Here is a 15,632-nt window from a genome sequence, read left to right as displayed (position 1 = left end):
TTGGCGAGAAAAAAAATTCTCTTTCATCACGACAACGCCCGAGTTCACACATGCTTCGTTTCAATGGCTAAAATTGATGAACTAAAATTCGAATTGGTCGAAAACCCACCGTATTTACCAGATTTAGCCTCCAGTGACTTTTTCTTATTTCCAAACTTGAAAAAATGGCTCGGTGGACAGAGATTTCCAGACAACGAAGACGTCATTGCCTCTGTAAGTGCTTATTTTGAGGAACTTCCGAAAACGCACTTTTCTGAAGGATTAAAAAAACTTGAAAAGCGATTGACCAAGTGTATAGAGCTCCAAGGAGATTATGTTGAAAAATAAAAAAAAATTTACCCAAAAAAAATTGTTTTTATACTTCATTCTAAGGACTTATTGAACTACCCTCGTAACTTCCCACTTTATAAATCGCTGCCAGATGGTAATAGCGTCCATGAGAGAGAGAGACGGTCAGACGAAGACCCAGCCTGATGTTCTCGTTTCTGAGATTTTAACAGAAGCAAAAAAAGTGGTCGCCGATTGCGGCTTTTGTAGGTTTGGGGGGGGGGAGGCAGATGTAAGGAGAGACAAAGGAATGGAATGACTCCTGGGAGAGCGCAGCGGGGGGGGGGGGGGAAGAAGGGTGTAATTGGAAACCCCGATCCGGAAGGGTGTGGATCAAGATGCGGCCACCGACGATCTTTTTTTTAGGAATCGAAATTGAAAAAAAACATTACTCTCAAAATCAATTAATCAAACCCGAGGTTTCGACGGGGCATGACAACATTTGAAATCGGGGGTTATGATGAAATGAGAGATGTGAAAAATTCTCCGGCGTTCTGTCCGTTTCGAATAGCAGTATATCGGCATCCATACTGTCATCGTCCTTACTGTTATTCCGGGGGGGGGGGATGTTTGTATAATGCCCCGGATGAGGTTCTGGTATGGCGAGCGATATACCCTGTACTTCGTCAGCGACGTGAGGTGATGCTGCGGCCAACAGAACTAGAAACTTCACGAATTCACCGAGAGAAGGCAGCGGCAATCACGGCGGCACTCTCAAGGTCCAAGGTGGTGGTCGACGTAGATGGGCTCCAATCGTCTCGGCGGCCTGGCCTCTCGGTACCTCCCCGTAAGCGATTTTGGTGGGAAGGCGTACCGTTCGTCGGTATGGAAGGCTGGTAACTGTAACGTCACGGGTACCCGACGGGAGACAGTAGCGCGGCAACGTTGTGGATCGTGGATTCCCAAACCCCGGCGGATGTCGAGTAGCTGCCAGGTCCCGTCAACGAATAAATCTGACTCTGCCGGATTACAAGAGGCGACTAACGGCGGCAGTGTTACAGGAGCTACAGCGTCAACCGCTTTTCGGAGTCCGCGATGATGATGGGGCTGCTCTCTCCATGCTCTTGTAAGTCTCTGAAAAATCAACGTTTTTCTTTTCTTGATTTTTTTCATATTAAGCGTTCTTTCTTTTTAGACCTTAAAAAAGTGATTATAAGTGATATCGAAGAATTTTTATTATATCATACTTGTAGAGGAATATCTGAGAATAGTTTGTTGGAGACTTGACTTTCCAAGTGTAAAACCAGAATATAAATTATCCACACGTTTTTTCAATTATAACAAAAATTATAGCTAACAGTCTAAATAACTTGATTTTTTTATTTTCTTTATTCAAGTCCACTTTTTCATCTCGTGAATAATATAAGTTTATAGTTTAATATGATTAATATTTTCCCCTGATTGCAACAAAGGTCATTGAGCTCGAGCGCGCCTAGGGCGCGCGACTGTTGGTTCTCGCGTTTCGCGCTCATTCCCATAAATGTATATTATTATAATTCATTACATTATTTTTATGCTGTCAAAATTGGAATTTTTGATTTTTCAAGAAAATTCAAAAAGTTGTTATGATGATCGCAGAGCATTTAAAAATCAAACCTTTTTTTGTCTCAACTTTTTTTCATGTCGTCCTTTATCTGACTTAAAAGATTCGTTTCCGTGTGTTTGATTGAATTTTGAAAATCCTATAATTCTGTAATTTTTAATTTTGTGAAAAAGTCATCAGGATAAATTGTTCAACCTTTCAAATACTATACACATCCGTACAAAAAATTTGAAATTTTAAAAAGTAGTCTCAAGAATACACCTGTTTTTCTTATTCAGGGGGTTTCAAAACGTGAAAATTTTGACAAAAAGTAGTGGGACGTCAAATTTTACACAAATCTAATATCTTCTCTGATGAGAATGTAAAAATGATTTGTCATAAATAATTTCTTTATTGTTCTGGTTTTCGTTTCAGTCGTAAAAAATAGCACTAAAAACATAAAAAAATTTCAATTTTTAAAACCTCACACACGAGACGAAGAAGAAATTAAAAGACAAAAGTTTAGGTGAGAATGTGCCCACCCAGCGCGCATATTTTTTTACTGTTAATTATGTTTTTCGTGATTAAAGCTGAAACTGCGAATCCTATCAAAAAGTAATTGACGACAAATTTGTAGATCTTTTTCAAATGCACAATTTTTTCTCCTCATCCTTTACCGCATTTTGCAAACTGTAAATTTTGAATTTTTTATTATTTTGTACACTTTCAAAATTTGAATTTTTGATTTTTCAAGAAAATTTAAAAAGTTATTTTAATAATCTTGTGAAGCATTAAAAAAATATCATTTTTATTTTCTTAACTTTTATCACATCGTGCATTATTTGGCTTAAAATCTTCAGTTTCGTGTCTTTTTGGAATTTTGTAAATTCTAGAGATATTGCAATTTTTGCTTTTATAAAAAAAGTAATTTGGATAAATTGTTCGACTTTTTGAATACTATAAATAATTGTACAGAGAATTTTTGTTTTTAACAAAATTTTGTGTCCAGAATATTAAAAAATGTACCCAATTTTTTAATTTTCATCCAAAATGGCTAGATAACGAACTAGACTTTAAGTTTAGGACACTAAGCGAGTTTACAGAAGGCTAATCCAATAGATTGATTTTTCAAAAGTCGTTGTGGAAACAGACAGACATACAGGCACACACATTCGTAAAAACCTGGTTTTCGAATTCAGGGGGTCTCAAAATGTGTACATTTGACAAACCTGAAAGGTCATATTTTACACAAACCTAATACCTTCGCTGATGAGAGCATAAATCGCGTGGATAGATAATTTTCGGGTACGTGTCTAATCATTTCACCTGGAGCAACTCAAATAATTTTTGATTAAATTAAAAGTATCTATTTATATTATAGTCATAGCGTTATCATTTCAACAAACGTAAAATCTGCTTTTCACTGTTATTATGCGAATATAAGTTAAAAGTAACTTTTTAATATAGTGTAACTACTAAAATTAAAAAAGTTTCATACAAAAAAGATGAATCCTTTGCATTTTTTTCGAGGTTTCTTATCACTGCAATTCCCCGGGGATTACGAATGAGATGTTAATTTTTTGGTATTTGTTAATGGAAAGTGTTTTCTGGCTCTTTGGCGTCGTTTCTAACCCCTAATACTATTAGAGTTACTATTTTTCAAGACTGGTTGGTTAAAAAATCTTGAAAAAATTACAAACTTGGCTGCTTTGTCGTTTTTATGAAAACTTGTTTCTTTTCCAATAGATGAAGGTTTCCAGTGTTTTCCATGGAATATTGTGACTTTGTTTTTAATTCATTGTTTCATGTTTATGCAGTTTTGTTTTTCCGTAACTTGAACGTTCGTCTTTTCTGGTGAACTGTGGGTACGTTTTTCGAGTGTCGTCTAGTTATATCCAGAGGGGGATCTGAAGTTTTCGCGTGTGACAAGTGTGTCAATCTGGTGCATTTGGCCTGTGCTAATTTCGGAATTTTGCGAAAAACTTTTGAAAAACTCAAAAAAGGTCACACGGACTATGTTTGCAAGGAGTGATCTCCCTTGACCAGTAGTGACACCTCTATGGTAGTTTCTGGCAACCCAAGTGTGAACCCTAGGTCCACTGCTTTACAGGATGTTGATGGTGCAGGTATTGTACCCCTTACCCCCCCCCCCCCCCCCCCCCCCCGTCACTGCCTCGGAAAATGTTGACACCCTACACCCGGGACTCAATGAACTCTTGCGCAAAGAGGTCTTGGGCGGCTAAAGCGAAGCGCCTGCGCAGTCACTTGAGATTCTGGTAAGATACAGTGAACTTGAAACAAGACAGTTACAATTCAATGACCAACCTAATTCCACCCTTTAGGAAATCAAGAATTAATTAATAACACCAGACGTATAGACTCGTTGGAATCCAGCTCCAAAGTGCAAAATGAGGAAATTGAACTTTTCAAGAAGGAAGCGAATGATTTGAAAGCCAAAGTAGTAACTCTCGAGCAAGCGCCCAATGTAAGGATGACGTTCTAAAACTGTATAGGATTATGAAAGCACCTTCAATGACTCACTTCGCCATCCCCCCCGATCATTGTAGCCGAATTCGGTAGTCAAGACCTACGGGATGAACGTATTGTAAGACGTGAGGTTAAGAGAGACTTCTCTACCTTGAATATGGGATGCAGTGATAACGAAAAGCGTTTTATTTACCTTCATAAGGCATTAACACCACTAGGTAGGAAGATTCATGCTATTGCTCTCGGTATTTGGAGAGAAACAAAGATCAAATACTTGTGGTTTGCTGTCGGGAAAATATTCTGCCGTAAGGCGGATGGCTCATCTAGGATACATCTGTCTAACATTCAATCTGTTGAAGGGCCATAATAGCAAATATTCTTCAAATCCATTATGTATTTGATTTTTTCTTGTCGATCATTAGCAGTACTTTATCGTTTGTGCTATTTTACATAGGTAAATATCTGTCATATTTTATATACTGCTGCATGCTGGCCATTCTATATAATTTGACTTCTATAGCTGAATATCAACAATCTTGTATTTTTTACTACGCTGATTCAATCTTGCTCATTGCTGCTCTAATTTCAACTTCTAATTGTGCTTTAATCCCTATTTTCAATTGTAGTCATGTTAACTGGATTGTGTTGGTTATTGCAATCAATCTCACAATGGAAACTTTAAATATTTGTCACGTTAATGCTCAGTCTTTACCTGCCCATTACCTTGAATTTGGATATCACTTTATCTCCTGTGTATATCATATAATAGCCCTATCTGAGACCTGGCGAATACCTAACATTTCTTCAAGCCTTTTGGCACTTGATAATTACACGCTTTTCCGCAGAGATAGAGATTAAGGAAGAGGTGGTGGAGCCTGACTTCATATTCATGACAGCTTAAGGGGTGTACAGGTGGGAGTGGGTCCTTTTGTCAATTACCTGTTGCCGAATGCCTTTTTATTATGACAGTCTGTTGGTGGGTGTCATTTACAAAGCTCCTAACGCCTCCTATGACAGGGAACTTGAGAATCACATTTTTGACCTTATACGTAATTATAATAGCATTTCAGCTCACTATTTAAAATTAGTAGTTTTCTTTGCTGGATTATCTATAGTTCCCTTTGATACCACCCACCGCACTGATCATTCTAGTACATGGATTGACTTGATGATTGTGGATCATTTAGACAAGGTGCTTTCTTCTACTCATCACTCAATCTCATTCCTCTCAAACCACGATCCTTTCAGCATTCAATACTATTTCTCCGTTAGTCCAGCCTAGTGCGTAACCCTCCTATCCATACGCGATCTTAAGAATATAAATGACACTGAATTTTTTGAGCACCTCTCTACTTATGACTGGAATGGTATTTTTATTAAATAGGATATAAATAGAAAGGTCATTCGTCTGACTGCATTTTTATCTTCAGCGTTTGATAAATTTGCGCCTCTCCATACCCCCAAAGCAAAGAAGGCGCCTACTCCTTGGAGCACTTCTTATATAAAAATTTTATAAAAGAAAGAGAAAAAACGTAGATTGTATAAAAGCACGAAAATTAGTATTATTCAAGCCGAACTTCGTAACTTGAGAAACCTACTGCAAACCAAAGTCCGAGATTCATAAAACCAATATAATTACAATTCTATCAAAAACAGGAATAAAAATAAAAACATCTGGCTTCTTTTGAAACAGCTTGGACTTATTTCATCTAAACACTTGGCTCTCCTTCCCCGTCCTCAGTTTTCTCTACTTTTCATGATACTAAATTATTCTTTTCTGACATATCACTAGAAACCCTAATTAAAAAACTTTTCGAGCTAAAATCGAATGCTCAAGGTTCTGATTGTATTTCAATTAAAATAATTCGCCTTTCTTTACCAGTCATCGTCCAAATTCTCTTGCACATCTAAAATGCATGCTATATTTTCAGATGTCTAGAAAGAGGCGATTATTCGCCCTGTTCCTAAAATTGCGAACCCTACCTCTCCTAGAGATTTTCGTCCTATATCCACCCTATGTGCCTTGTCTAAACCTTTCAAACGCATTGTCCATCAGCAACTCACTTCACACATTGAAACAAATAATTTAATAGGGTTAATGCAATCTGGGTTCCGTACCAGACATAGTACACTTACAGCCTCACTTAAAGTAACTTCTGACCTTAAATTGGCATTTGATAGAAGGGAAATAACGGTTGTTGTCCTTTTTGACTTTTCTAAGGCGTTAGATTCAGTTAACCATAATCTACTATTGACTAGGCTCAAATTGCTCCACCTTTGAAACATGATTGTTAAAAAGTTTGAATAGTACTTTAGTAATTAGTCTAAAGAGTAAAAATTAGGAATGGCGAACTGTTAGTTTCTGGGGAGGTTAGAAGTAGTGTCCCTCAGGGATCCACGCTTTCACTAACAACTCTGCTGAAACAATGTATATAATCATACAACCTTTGTCCTCTCCATCACTTGAAACAATTGCAACCCTACCCCCTCTCTTGATCGATGGACGTATCATCGCATTTGTAGAATCGATAAAGGATTTGGGATATGTTTTCAATCTCACTCTTATTTGGAATGAACAAGTAGGGGATACTTCGAGCAAAATATTTAGAGTCCTCCAACAACTTAACATGAATAAAGAATCACTTCCCACTTTCACGCGTATCCTCCTAGTTAAAAGCCTTATCATTCCTTACTTGACTACGGCTGTGTAGTTTACGACGATATTACAGATGAGCTAAATGCTAAGTTTGAGCGCACGCTTAATGCTTGCATTCGGTTCATCTATAACATCCCCAAAAGTGAACATATTACTCAATATAGAGAAAAAGCAGGACTTCTTAACGTCACCAGAAGAAGAAATTTCTTTATGGCTAATTTGCTTTAGAGCCTATTCAGTAATGAAGCTTTGCACTATCTACTTAATCTTTTTCATTTTATTGACAAAGATCAACCGACACATTCCAAACTTTTGTTAAATACTTATTTTGGATTTCAATCGTCAAATAGATCGCTGTCATATTTTAACTGTAACAATTATCACGAGTTCCTTACAGGGTTATTTAATCCGAGGAACTTTTTACAAATAAATACAAAAACAAATGCATTTTCTCTTGAATTTCCCAGTAACAGTGTCAATTGATTAGAAGTAGATAGAAAAATACTTCTCTTTGCTTACTGCTGACATTTGCTAAACCAATTTCATATTTGCCCAGGATGCACTAAGTAGAGCAAGTCAGTCAGATTAACATCCTTTATTTTATTTTTATACAAAATTTAGCGACGTCTTTTCGACATCGTTACGACATCTTTATGACTACTTTACGACATCGTATGTCCGTGTCGTTAAGGTGTCTTTACGAAATTGTAAATAAGTTGTATGATCTGATGATGTCTTCATGATATCGCAAAGACACCCAAACTACATGGTCATAGGATGTCGTAAAGTTGTCGTAAAAATGTCGTAACGATGTCGAAAAGACGTCGCTAAATTTTTTGCCAATTGATGACATTCACGTGGTTCATCCTGGGCAAACATGAAATTAGTTTGGCGAATATCAGCAATAAATGAAGAGAATTGTATTTCTATCTACTTACAATCAATTGAAACTGTGACAATGAAATTCACGACAAAATGTGTTTGTAATCGAATGATGTTGCATCTGCTTTATATTACACCATTTCGAATAAAGTCATACTTGAAGTAACTTTTCACAAAGAATTCGGTGGTGACATTTATTTTGCAGGTCACTATAAGTTCATTTAAACTTAAACAAGATCTGCATAATTCTGGTTCAAGGTCAAATTGGTCATTTGACCTACGTAAATATTCGAATGTAAAATGTACAACTGTATCGATTGCTGATGTGAAAAAGGGGATTTTAATTTCAAACAAAAGCTGACATTCAACAAAACCTTGATGTTCACCCAATGTCCATTTAAATTTAAACAGAGTCTGCAAACCACTGGGAATATAATCTTTTCAATTTTTTTAGGTAGGGAACAATATTACAATATAGTCATTTTCGCAGGAATAACAAGGAATATATTTATTTTAAATTCAAAAATGTAACAAAGTTATTTTTTCAATCAAATAAGATTTTTATGACGTCCGAGCAATCCACTATGTGCCTCGCACCAACTGTAGCGCCCTCAGTAAAAGATATTAGATTTTTTTACAATTTAAAACTTGCAGATAACCTGTTGTGCTAAAAAAGAGTTTAGCATATTAACAACATCAGTTTATATACCAATTGTTTGAATATTTTAAAAACCATGAGGATCAGTGATTTTGTCTTTCGAGTAAGAACCCACGTTTCTTTTCCCTAATTCGAATCAAGACTTTTACAACTCATTTACAGACATAGCCCTTTTATATACTCCTACATGTTTAACTTTATTTTTTATTAATTGCGTAACAGTGCCTTTTTCCATAAAAACTTAAATTAAAAAATTAATCAAATTTAAAAAAAACGTTGGTTTCTTTGTGGGAAACACTTGCTAAACTTCGTAACGCTTTTTTCGATCCAACTCTAAATATCACTTTTCTTCAAACAGAACAAACTGGATTCGTTTTTTAATGGATTCCAACAATTTTCCTAGCATTATGCATTAAAACGAAAAAAAAATTTGGACCACCTAAGTGTACATATAGTGTATATAAATATTTAGAAGTAAAATTTAAAATTTTTTAATTTTAAGTAAAAATGCTTTATATCCACAAGGGTTTTAATATATCTTGCAGATTTAAGCATATTCAACTGTCAAACCTGATTTTCGAATTAGGTTTTAAACTTATATAAATAAAAATTTATGACAAATAAAATGGCAATTTTTTCTATTTGACGTTCCCCGTGCATATATTTTCAGTTTGTTCTGTTTGAAGGAAAGTGATATTTAGAGTTGGATGGAAAAAAGCGTTACGAAGTTTAGCACATAAATTCATAATTTGTTTATTAATTTTATGATTTTTTAAAACAAATTTCATTAGCAAATGCATTATTCGGCCATTTGTCAGCAGATTAATCGTATGTTTTTATAACCAAATTTAATAAACAAATGCATTATTCGGGCATTTGTCTGCAGAAAAATTCGGTTTTTTCAATGCCAGTCTCTTCAGTTGGGAACTTTAGTACAATTTTAGCAACATTCATAATGAGTTGAAAAATTTTATGATTTCTTTAAACAAATTTAATGAAAAAATACATTAATGAGACATTTCTCAACAGAAAAATTCATTTTTTTTTCATATCAACTTTTTTAATTATGAAGTTCATAATAACTTTAGAAAAATTGATAATTTTTTTATCAATTTAATATTTTTTAAAACAAAATTAATAAATAAATTCATTATTGGGGCATCTGCCGATGGAATTTTTTTTTCAATGCCAATTTTTTTTAATTAGAAACTTTCTGACAATTTTAGCAAAACTCTTAATTTGTTTATTAATCTTACGGTTTTTTCAAACAAATTTAATAAACAAATGCATTTTTCTGACATTCGTTAGAAGAAAAATCGGTTTTTTCAATGTCAGTCTTTTCAGTTAAGAACTCTATTACAATTTTACCAACATTCATAATAAGTTGATTAATTTTATAATTAAAAAAAAATTGTAGTAAACAAATGCGTTAATCAGGCATTTATCAACAGAAAAATTCGTTTTTTTTTAATTTCAATTTTGTTTAATTAGCAAATTTATGATAATCTTAGCAAAATTCATAATTTGTTGATTAATTTTATGATTTTTTAAAACAAATTTTATAAGAAAATGCATTATTCGGCCATTTGTCGGCAGAAAAGTTCGCTTTTTTCATATTTTAATTTCTTAAATCAGGAAGTTCATGAAAACTTTAGCAACATTTATTATTATTTGATAAATTTCATGATTTTTCGAACAAATGTATTGTTGGGGCCTCTGTCGACAGAAATTTTTTTTTCGATGACAAATTTTTTTAATAAAAAACTTTCTGATGATTTAAGAAAAATTTTTAATTTTTAATTTATCTTATGATTTTTATAAATAAGTTGAATAAACAAATGCATTATTGTGGCGTCTTTTGAAAGAAATATATTCTTTTTTGAATAACAATTTTTTTAGTAAGAAGCTTTCTGATAATTTTAGCGAAATTCTTAATTTTTTTATTAATCTTATCATCTTTATAAATAAGCTTAATAGACAAGTGCATTAATTCGGGCATTTTTCGGCAGAAAAATTCGGTTTTTTCGATATCAGTCTTTTCGATTGGGAAATTTAAGACAATTTCAGCAACATGCATAATTTAATAAATTTTATGAATTTTGTAAACAAATTTAATGAACAAATACATTAATCAGGCATTTTTCGACAGCAAAATTCGTTTTTTTCTATTTCAACTTTTTTAATTAGGAAGCTTAGGATAACTTTAGAAAAATTCATTATCATTTGATTAATTTTCTGATTTTTTAAACAAATTTGAAACAACAAATGCATTGTTTGAGTATCTGTGGACGGAAAAATTCGTTTTTTTCTATGTCAGTGTTTTTAATCGGAAAGTTTATGATGATTTCAGAAAAATTCATAGTTGTTTGATCAATTTTATATTTATTTTATATTTTTTAAGAACAAATGTAATTTTGTCGACAAATGCCTGATTAATGCATTTGTTCATCAAATTTGTTTAAAGAAGTCATGAAATTTTTTAACTTATTATAAATGTTGATAAAATTGTTATAAGGTTTCCAACTGAAAAGACTGGAATTCCAAAAAGTCAATTATTCTGCCAACAAATACCCGAATAATGCATTTACTTATTAAATTTGTCTAAAGAAATCATAGGATTAATAAAAAAATTAAGAATTTTGCAAAAATTATAATAAAGTTTCTAATCAAAATAAATTTATATCGAAAAAAACGATATTATCTATAGAAAAATTCCTGATCACTGCATTTGTTTATTAAATTTGTCTATAGAAAAATTCCTGATCACTGCATTTGTTTATTAAATTTGTCTGTAATAGAAACAATTATAATCTTAGGAGAAAAATTTTTTTCAATATAATATTTGTTTATTTACAAAAAAGATGAAAACCTAATTCAAAAATCAGGCTCGACAACTCTATAAGAAATCTCACCAGGTATTTTCAATTTTTTTATACAAATCTGTTAATATTTGTGGGTTGTACGTTATTATAAACCAACAAAGGAATTTTTTCCCAATGCTCACTGGTTCGATGTATTTCAGACTCTCAGTTGAGTATTCGAAATATTTCTGAAAAATTATTTGTGAAATTTTTTAATTCATCCGACGTATTTGTGAACTCTTTGCGTAATATTTGAAATGTGCGTAATATCAAAAATCTTGGAAATATTTAGGAAACCAAAAAACCCTTCGGAAACATTTTTGAAGTATTTTGTGTATTTTTGAAATTTTTGAAAACTTTGCAAAATCATTGAAATCTTTGTGAGATCTTCTGCAATCTTTGAAATATTTTTTTTAAAGTCGTGAAAATACTGAGAAATAATTCATGCTTTTGTGTAACATTTTAAGTAATATCTGTAAAAATTATTCAAAAATAATTGAAATTTTTGTGAAGTCTTTTGAAAATCAAAATTAATTAACATTTTGTGAAATCGTTAAAAAATTTTTAAGAATTATTTTAAATGATTGGAATGATTTTGAATTCTTTAAAAAATCATCAATATATCTGCAAAATCTTTTAAATCGATGGGAAAGCTTTGCAAAATTTTAAAAAACTTTGAAAATATTTTTGAAGTATTTTGTATATTTTTTAAATTGCTGAAAACTTTGCGAAATAATTAAAATATTTGTAAAATATTTTAGGACCGTCCGGAAATTTTGCGATGTATTTGAATTCTGAGAAATGCTTAGAAAATCATTGAAATTTTTGTTACATATTTTTGAAATATTCGATAATATTTGCGAAATTCTTTAAATCTTTACGATATATTTGAAATCTTTCAAATATTTTTTAAAGATTTGTGAAGTTTTTAAAATCTTTGTGAAATCATTATGAAATCATTCATGCCTTTGTAATTTATTTAAAATCGATGCCAAATTTTTTGCAAAATATTTTGATACTTAAAATCCTTGAAAAACCATGAAATCATTGTCAAATCTTCCTAAAATATTTAATAATCTTTGCGCAATATTTAAAACATTGTCGGCAAATTTGGTAATACTAGTTAAAGTATTTAATTTTTTGTGAAACCTTCACAAATATTTGAAACTCATTCTTTAAATACTAATTAAACAGTTATATTTTCGGTAAAAATTAGTACTTTTCAGTTAGAAAATCATATATTTTGTTAGGCGTTAGTGTATTTTGTTTGGTTTTAATATTTCGTGATTTTACAATTCATCTCTTTTGGTAAAAATTTCATTTCTTTTTGCTACAACTTTCCTAGTTCGTGCTTCAAGTTGAAGTCAAGGTATTTAAATTTGAGATCAAAAAATGTTTTATATTTTCTATCTGTACTGCATGTTAAAAATTTAGAATCATTTCGAATAATTTTTAGAATAATTCTTTTTTTCTATCTTTACGGACAGACTCATTTTTGGATGTATTTGGCCGCTTCATTTATACAGAACAAATTTTTTGGTTAAACCATGAATGGGCAACCAAGATAGAGATACTATTGATATAAATTAATAATTTGAAACAGAAAAGAATAGCATGATCGATACTATAAAATAGATAGTGATTTGCATAATTAGGTGGGACCTGACTCATTATAGCCCGCTCCGCTTTAGTTTTTTCACACCTGAGTGGTCGCTTGAGTGACACACTCAGACGCCATGCACCCCGCGAAACTCCTGTTCACCTCCCTGCGGCGCAGCGTCGATTCTCGAAAGAGCTATAGAAGGGAGGGCTATTAAAAGGTTTCACTGTATATTGGTTGTGAAAATTTTAAATAGAAAGGTGAATTGCGCTAGGTTTAAGACATTGGTACCTTAAATTGGAAGTAATTCCTTAAAAAGTAAAATCGACATTTTCTCTGAGAATTTCAAATAAAAAGTAACAGCACGCGAAAAGTCTTCACTCGGAGAGGGTGAATCAATTAAATCTTTTGCATATTTCTTGACAGTGTGCTCCATGTACTGGATATCTTCCATTCTTCTTGAGAGTTAGGAATTTTGAAAACCTTTTTTGAATTGATTCCAATTCATTCCCATATTTCTTAGGCATAGAGTTCCATACTTGGAATGGATATTCAAGCCTAGATTTTATGTACGCATTAAATGTTTGTCATCGTTTTTATATTAGTAAAATTTTGCAAGTTCAGATGATGAAGCAGAGAGCTCTAGTCGCAAACTCTATCTACTGTTATGTCACCAATTTGTTAATTGAATATTAATAGCAACATGCGTCTGTGAAAGATTATAGTCTTACATTTAATAGACTGTATGGGCAGCTTGTTAATCTTGTACCAACTCTCTAATGTATCTACATCTTTCTGAAGAGAATTGGCATCTTCTATTTGCCGTACAACTTCGAAAATTTGTATGTCATCAGCTAAAATGTGGGAATTAGGTTTTTTATATTGGACCCTATGTTCTCTCTTTATTTCTTGTTATCTTGTGATCGATTTTTCCGAAGGCCTTCGATAGGTCAAAAAAGATTACATCTACCTGATCTCCTTTTGTAGAGCTCTGTTTATGGTTTCCGTGAAGCAGGTTACATTAGTTTTGCAAAAACGTTCACAAACGAATCCATGTTGAAACTCATAAAAGAAAGGTGCGATGTATCTCTGAATGTCATCTTTTACTGAAAGTTCGAAGACCTTTGCAAAATTAGGTATTATTGATATTGGTCTGAATTTTTCGACATGCGATTGGTTTCCATATTTATGTACAGGAAATACTTCAGTTGACTTCCACAATCGTGAGAATTTTCCTCAGACGAGATTCAGATTAAAAATGAATTGTAAAGGCTCGGAAAATAAATCTGCTCAATCCTTTACTATGAAGCTGGATATCTGATCGATCTCAGATATCATTTTTGCTTTTGATTTCGCAGCTGTTTCTTTTTCAGTATCGACCGTGAGGATACAGTGTTTACTTTGTGCATCGGAACATTAAGTGTTTAACTCAAGGATTTTTCAAAGATCTTTATGAGATTCGCTTTATACTTCAATTCACCTGAAAAGGAGCTTCTGTTTCGGGATTTATTCACAAATCCTAAAAAATGGCTGGATCATTCTTTATGTTGGAATCAGTTGATTCGATGTAATTTTGATAATCGGCTTTTACTCCTAATTATATTACTTGAGCTAAGATTGCTTTTAGTCCCTTGATAAAGTCCGTTTTGTTTACGCGACGTTTTCGTAAGAATTTATTCTTTATTTGCATATTTAATTTGGTAGAGTTCGAGTACCATTGTGGACAGAGACCTATACTCTTATAATTCAAGTTAAATAGCGGCACAAATAATTCAAACTCTTGTCTCAGCTTAATACAAAATTGAAGGCAAGCATCGTGAGCGTCGTTTGGACTTAATATTTCTGTCCAATCAATAATAAGTAATTGAGTCTATAGTTCTGAAAGATTACTGCTTTTAAAGTTTCAATTTTGATCACTGTTATTATTACCAACAATATTTTCAGGTTGCAAAAGAGGAACATTAGTCGATAAGATGACATTTACCATAAGCAACTAGAAAAAATCAAATCTAAATAGTTCCCGTTCGAGTTCTCCATACAATTATATTGTAGTATATCAAAAGTTGCTTTGTTGTCCTGTTGTCCTGTTTGACAAATCGGGTGGTATATACAATAAAAGAATAAATAATTTATAGCTTCCTGAATTTATCTGTTTAACTACTACGTTTAGATCTTAATATAGTACCAGAATATCAGAAAGATCTGATTGTATAGCCTTGATATAATCTTTTATGCCAATATGAACCCGGCTCCTCTCCTGTCAATCCTATCTTTAGGCTTCAGCCAAGTTTCGATGGAAGTAATACAGTCATAGCAGATTTTCTTGTACTAATTCCTCTAGTGCTTGATAAAATATTTTCAAAGATACTAATTGTATTGACTCTACTGCTCGGTGTTTGGTTTGATGTAATTCTTCTAAATTTTTGATAACAGGAATCGAGGTTCGGTTTATTATCCGCAGTTCCAACTCGCCTCTCTGAATTCCCTGCTATTATTCGGGCTTGACTAGGCAGTATTTCATTGGTTGGAATTTTATTTTGTCCGGTGTCGCTCGTAGATGATTGAATATTTTGTGCTTTTTTGTTTTTAGTTTGCTGTCTGATATGGCTTTAAACACACGGTTCACCTCCTCCCGTGGG

Source organism: Belonocnema kinseyi, chromosome 5, assembly GCF_010883055.1.
Source record: "Belonocnema kinseyi isolate 2016_QV_RU_SX_M_011 chromosome 5, B_treatae_v1, whole genome shotgun sequence".
NCBI lineage: Eukaryota > Metazoa > Arthropoda > Insecta > Hymenoptera > Cynipidae > Belonocnema > Belonocnema kinseyi.
The sequence above is the reverse complement of the archived record's forward strand: the minus strand, read 5'-3'. Positions refer to the sequence as shown.